Here is a 6,000-nt window from a genome sequence, read left to right on the forward strand (position 1 = left end):
TATTAGAGAATGAGACGTTCAAATTCGATGAAGGGTGCTTAAGAGCTTTCAACGATTTGAAGAGATGATTAGTTTCAGCATCCATAATTGTCACACCAGACTAGGATTTGCCATTTGAATTGATGTGTGACGCAAGTGACTTCGTGATAGGAGCTATCATGGGCCAACGAAGGAACAAATTTTTTCATCCCATCTACTACACAAGTCGAACTTTGACAGGAGCTCAACTGAATTATACAGTAACAGAAAAAGAGTTACTTGCTATTGTGTTTGCTTTTGACAAGTTTTGATCTTATCTTGTAGGTACTAAAGTGATTGTCTATACGGACCACTCAACAATTAAGTACTTACTTTCTAAGAAAGACGCTAAGCCGAGGTTGATCCGATGGGTACTTCTACTTCAAGAGTTCGATCCAGAAATTCAAGATCAAAAGGGAGTGGAAAATTAAGTAGTAGATCACTTGTCCAGATTAAAGCTCAAGAAGGGATCCCTCCTCTTATGCCAATTCGAGAGATGTTTCCGGATGAACACATACTGAAGGTAAATCATGTCCATAATACCCCTTGGTTTGCTAATATTGCTAACTATTTAGCTTGTGGTTTGATGTCGATTGATAAGACATATCATCAAAGGAAAAAGTTTCTTCACGATGTGAAGTACTATTTCTAGGAAGAACCATACTTGTTTAAAAAGTGCGCAGATCAAATGATCAAGAGATGCGTGGCAGAAAATGAAGTACAAAAGATTCTATACCATTACCACTCAGCTCCAAGTGGGGGACACTTCGGAGGTACTCATACTGCGGCCAAAGTATTGCAAGCCGGATTCTTTTGGCTAATACTGTTCAAGGACACATATGCTTACGTAAGGAGTTGTGATCGATGTCAAAGGGTTGGAAATGTCACCAACAGAAATGAGATGCTTCGAACAAATATCATTAAGTTAGAATTGTTCGATGTATGGGGCATTGACTTTCTTGGTCCTTTTCTGCCATCTTTTGGTCACAAGTACATATTAGTAGCAGTAGAGTATGTGTCTAAGTGGGTCGAGGCTGAATCTTATCTAAAAAATGATGCTAGGGTTGTGATGAAGTTTTTGTAGAAACATGTGTTCACAAAGTTTGGAACCCCAAGAGCTATTATCAGCGATGAAGGGTCCTATTTTGTGAACAAGTGGTTGAAATGGTTATTAGATAAACATAGGGTGAGACACAAGGTCGCTTCAACTTACCATTCGCAGATGAATGGGCAAGCTAAACTAGTGAGCAAGGAGATCAAAGGCATACTTGAGATTGTAGTTTGCCCGAACCGAGGAGATTGGTCTAAAAGATTGGATGATGCTTTTTACGCTTACAGGACAACATACAAGACACCTTTAGGGATGTCACCCTACAGGTTGGTCTTTAGGAAAGCCTGTCAGCTACCCCTGGAGTTAGAGCACAAAGTTTACTAAGCCCTACGACAACTCAACTTGGATCCGAAGCTTGCTAAAGAGAAACGGATGCTCCAACTCAATAAGCTAGCGGAATTCCGAATGTTCTCGTACGAAAATGCCAAACTACTCAAAGAAAGACTTAAGAAATGGCATGACAAGCACATTCAAGTTCGAGAACTTGAAGCAGCTTAGCAAGTTTTGTTATTCAATTCCATATTAAGGTTCTTTCCAGGTAAATTAAAATCACGTTGGTCCGGTCCATTCACAATTCATCACGTCCATCCATACAGAGTTGTTGAACTCCTAGGTAAGGGAGGTAATTTTCAAGTTAATGCTCAGCGTCTGAAACATTACTGGGTAGATAAGACTGAACGAAATCAAATTTAGTTCATTTTATCAAATGTTTGAATTTTCTTATTTTCCATTTTAATAAATGATTTAGGGTATATTTTCGAGATTAGTGTGTTTAAATAAATTCTGTCTAAGAGGTTGGAACTTAAGCGAGATCGCTTGTGACACCCCACTCTTTCTTGGGAATTGATTTTAACATAATTTTCCGAGAAACTATTCCCTAAGTAGAAAAATTAAATTTTTGGTTTTTCAAATAAAAGGGTCAATTTTGATCCAAGTTTTAAATTGCAACTCAATTTCAAATTTTCATTAAGTCTAGGGACTTAATTGAATTATTTTTAAAATTTTGCTCTTGTTGTAAATAATAAAAATTAGATGCCTCTTTTTGTCAATATTTTCAAAAGGCTACTTGAATAAATGTTTTTAGTTTTAAAAATGATAATTATTAATATATAATTATATCCATTAAAATATATATTAATTATTATTAACTTTATATAGAGTTAGGATTAGTGTTAATTTAATCATCTTTTATTTGATAATTTTTTCAAATAATAATAAGATGATAATCTTTAATATGTAATTATATCTATTATAATTTATATATTAATTTTTATCAATTTAGAATAGAATTAGGATTAGTTTATGTAATATCCCGATTTTGGGCCTAGTCGGAATAGTGGTTTCGTGACCATAAAATTCGAGATAGAAATAATTATTTTATGATTATTTTGAGGTCTATGATATGATTGCATGATTGTGTGAAAATTTCGTGAAGAAATTTTATGCATAAAGTGCTTAAATTGAAATTAGAGATTAAATCGAATAAATTGCAAAACTTGCATTCTAGAAGTTTCTAGTATGAAATTGTTTTGAAATATTAATTAGGAGGTCTTAAATAGCAATTTTACCAATTTCTAAGTCTATGGACAAAAAATTGGACATGGATGGAATTTTTAGAAAGTTTAGTAGTAAGGGCATTTTGGACATTTAGGGGCAAAATGAATTAAAATACAAAACTAAAAGCCAATTTTGCTCATCTTCAACCCCATGGCCGAATATAGCAAGGAGAAACCATGGATAGGGTTTTTCAAGCTTCCAAGCTCGATTAGCAAGGAAAACTGAAATTCGAAATAAAATGGGGAAAATACCAAGTTGTGGACGAAATGGTAAAAGTAGCCATTTTCGCATACGAGGTAAGTTCATATGTAAATGTTGGTAACATAGTTATTATTTTAAATGTTTTTATGTTATTTAAATGATATGATAATTATTATGAAATATTATACTCGTGATAATTGTTTGATAATATGTCAAATTATGTGATATACTTGGAAAATGTGAAATACTACCGAGTATCGGTATCGACATTCCGTAGGAGATGGTTGAGACACATGATTGGGAAAAAGGTCCCGTTGAACCTTAGGGATGGATTAGGATACAAGTGACATGTCACTAGGATGTTTGGGCATCCGAACTCGTTGAGTTGAGTCCGAGTTCACTTATGGATGCGAATGTCCGAACTCATTGTGTTGAGTCCGAGTTCGAGAGATGCAACTAGGCATCCGAGCTCGTTGAGGTGAGTCCGAGTTCACTTATGGATGCGAACGGCCGAGCTCATTGAGTTGAGTCCGAGTTCACTTATGGGCGGGTTACATGGTAGCTTGGCTACATATGTAGCACTTATGTGCAAACTTTCCATGTATCCGAATTATATTCCGATGTGTTCAACGGGTAAAATTCTACTCAAGCGGAGGAATACTCGAGATGAAAGGGACATATTGGTAAGTGTTGTGAAATGAATACTTTGAACAGGTATGTACTTAACCCTCGCGTTGAAAACTCGATATAACAACAATATGGTAAGATGATAAATGAAAATGTGATATGAATGTCTCGGTGATGATTATGCGAATGATGTTTTATGTTTGCTTATATAGTTATGTTACTTGCTATTTGCATGTGAACTTACTAAGCATTTATGCTTACTCCTCCTTTTCATTCCTTGTAGTGTTGACAAGCCACTTCGAAATCGGAAGCGGTCGGAGGCACGCCACACCGTCTGTATACCATCTTGGCATAATGGCTTGTATATTTTGAGTATGGCATGTATAGCATTATAATCATTTTGTGTATATGGTCTTATGATATGGTTATTGAGTGGTATGGAAATGCTTGGTAATGATTAGCCATTGGAATGGCTAATCATGATCATATTTGGTGTTATGTATGCTAAATTGCTAGCTAATCCATGGAAACCATGAAATAGGTAAAATTTACCTTAAAATAGATTCGCATGACAAAGCAAGACTTGAGTTTGAAAAATCACTAAAAATAGTAGAGATATAATTAGATGATGAATAATATATGTAATTGAAGAATTATGAGTCTATTTTCATATGGATGGAACAAAACAGTATATGAGTTATATTTTATGAGATGTTTAAATTTTTGTGAAACAAGGCCGAGCGATTTCGGATCCCCTGCTCGACTTTGGAAATTCACCATAAATTTTACAGATTCCTTATTGAGTCTAGTTTTATTAGAAAGAAACGGCATAGTCATTCAAACTCTATACAGGAGATATCGATTAAGTAATACACAGAGGTCGAAGCGGTCAAACTCGAAATAGGGAGACTTTAACTAATAAACTGTACTAATTTTCTCGACCAAAAATTTTATAAAAAAATTAGCAAATAGATATATGAGTCTAGTTTCAGGAAAAAATTACAGAATTGGATTTCGAGTTTCGTAACTCGAGATATGAATTTTTAAGCGACTATGACGCAGATTGTTAGCTTGACTGAAAATTTTAAAAATAAATTGTTTGAGCTGTTTAAGTAATGAATTAAGTCTATTAACACCTCGTGTTCGACTCCGGAGACGGTCTCGAGTACGGGGCGTTACAGATTTCATTTTTAAATAAATTAATAGCATTAATAATTTAATATGTATTTTATTAATTTTTAATTGTTGTTAACTTTATTTAGGATTAGAACTTAGAATAATTTATTCTAAGAATTCTACTTTAAGTCCTATTCCCTTCATTATAAATACCATATTCTTCATCATTCATCACCCAAAATCCCAAAGCACCAAATCCCCTAAGTGCTGCAAGCCCCTAGCCACAACAGCACCTAACCATTCGGCCAACAGCTCACCCCGCGCACACCTGCTTCCTCCGCACGCCCAACAGCTGCTCCTTGGTGCCACTTGACAAGCCTGCTCACAAGGATCCACGCACCTCGCGCTCTCTCCAGCCCTAGCTCATGCACGCCCAAGCTGTTGACTATTTGGTGTTGCAGCCTACAGTCCATATAACTACCCACGCCAAGCCTCATCGCCGCATGCCCATCCGCACAGCACACCACCAACACCCCATTTTTAGCCGATAAACCCTCCAATCTACCTTAAATTGACCTCTTTTGTTTATTAATTATTTTTAGGAGTTCTTTTTTTTTATAATAAGTGTGGTAAAACAATTTTTTCTCCTAAATTTTAATTTTACTCAATTATTTAATTTTTTAATTTATTGAATCATTAATAATTTTTATTAATTAAATTTTTGAGAAAATATTTGTTTCCATCTTATGTTCATGTCAATCATGCCTCTCAAGAGAACTTGTGCCTACGCCCAAATTGATGAAACACAAAACAGGTTCCATTGTGAGGAAGCCAAAGTAAGATACGAGAGTATCTTAAAAAATCAACAGATGCATCCAGAGAAAGTCTTTACATTGAAAGAGAGCAACTACAAAGATTTTATGGCACGTATTCATCAAGTTGCTAAAACCCTCAATTGGGAATTGTTTTGTGAGAAGAGACCTGTGTGGATAAGGAACTAGTTCGTGAATTCTATGTGAATTTAACCTCAAGCAAGTTGACTTTGCAAAATCAAGGTACCAATAACTTCAAACTCTATTAATGACTTCTCTGAATTGCCTGATTTCGGAAACGATGATTACTTCCTTGTTGAGCAATATAAAGCCTGAAAATTTGCACTAAATTTGTGAGGAACTTACAGTTCCAGGTTCTAAGTGGATTGTGTTAAAGTAAGGAATCCACACTTGTCGAAGAGAATATCTGACACCACTCGCAAAGGTATGGTTCTATATCATTCGTTTCAGCCTTATGCTTAGCTCACATGGGACTACAATTTCATTAGAGTGAATGGTCTTATTATACTCAATTTTAACTGGAAAGACCATTGATGT

Source organism: Gossypium arboreum, chromosome 3 (assembly GCF_025698485.1).
Source record: "Gossypium arboreum isolate Shixiya-1 chromosome 3, ASM2569848v2, whole genome shotgun sequence".
Taxonomy (NCBI): Eukaryota; Viridiplantae; Streptophyta; class Magnoliopsida; order Malvales; family Malvaceae; genus Gossypium; species Gossypium arboreum.